Source organism: Octopus bimaculoides, chromosome 28 (genome assembly GCF_001194135.2).
Source record: "Octopus bimaculoides isolate UCB-OBI-ISO-001 chromosome 28, ASM119413v2, whole genome shotgun sequence".
NCBI classification, from domain to species: domain Eukaryota; kingdom Metazoa; phylum Mollusca; class Cephalopoda; order Octopoda; family Octopodidae; genus Octopus; species Octopus bimaculoides.
In genome coordinates this window covers 18,560,391-18,561,386 of record NC_069008.1, presented here as the reverse complement: position 1 = coordinate 18,561,386, position 996 = coordinate 18,560,391, and the positions used below count along the sequence as shown (strand labels likewise).

General features: G+C 47.9%; 1 protein-coding gene across 5 annotated transcripts in view; it reads right to left on the bottom strand.

Moving 5' to 3' along the window:
• Positions 1–996, bottom strand: part of LOC106874074 (cAMP-dependent protein kinase catalytic subunit 1) — a 123,852-nt gene that overhangs the window by 67,025 nt on the left and 55,831 nt on the right. The window lies entirely within an intron of this gene.

Here is a 996-nt window from a genome sequence, read left to right as displayed (position 1 = left end):
AGAGAGAGAGAGAGAGAGAGAGATGGATGGATAGATATATCATCGTCATCATTTAACGCTTGTTTCCCATGTTAGCATGGGCCGGACGGTTTGACAGCAACTGCACCAGGTTCCATTGTTTTGGCACGGTTCTGCGGCCGGATGCCTTTCCTAACGCCAACCACTTCAGAAAGAGACTACTGGGTGCTTCTTGCGTGGTTTCATCACCAACAAGGTCACCAAGCAATTTGCAAGAGAAGTATTGAGGCGGCTTTATGTCAGTTGAGAGATGGTGGGTGCGAGGACAGGTGTGTTGCTGTCGGAGGAGATACGTGGATATCCCAGTTGGAAAAAGAGAGAGAGTGGGTTAGAGAGTAAGATGTGAGGTGGTGGCAAAGATGCGTGGAGACATGCCTTCGAGGGACACTGGCAGAGGTGAGAGAGATGGGTTGGAAAGAGGTGAGAGTAGCAAGTGATGGAGTGTAATATAGGAGGGGCTGAGAGGCAGGGACTGCAGTAGATATGTGAGGGGCCATTGCAGGTGATAACAAGGGAGTTGTTATTGATGAAGAAAAACACAGAGAAATGAGAAGGTATGCAAAGGTTAGGGTTAGGGAGGAGGAGGAAAATAATGGGGGAATAGAATTGGTTGGCAGGGGTGGAGACGGCAATGACAGTGTTTCTGGGCATCATCGTGGGGTGTGGAGCCTTTATCTTCAAAGCCATCTCCTGTCACTTTTGTGTCTCTGTATGTCATGGCTTCTCTTGTTCTTGACACTACAAACTCCCAGGAAAGGCAACTGAATAGTTGGTTCACCTATAAATAATGATGCTGTTTAGGTTCATTGCTAAGCCACCGCCTCAACTGCTGATCTTCTCCACAGTTTCCATAGTTGACATGCTAACCTCATATAATAACCTGGGGCCACAAAATCTGAACAGGATGGCCAAGGTTTGAGGCAGCTGAGCAATCCAGATTTGTTCACCTGAATAAACCAGTTTTCTTCCCCCCCCCCC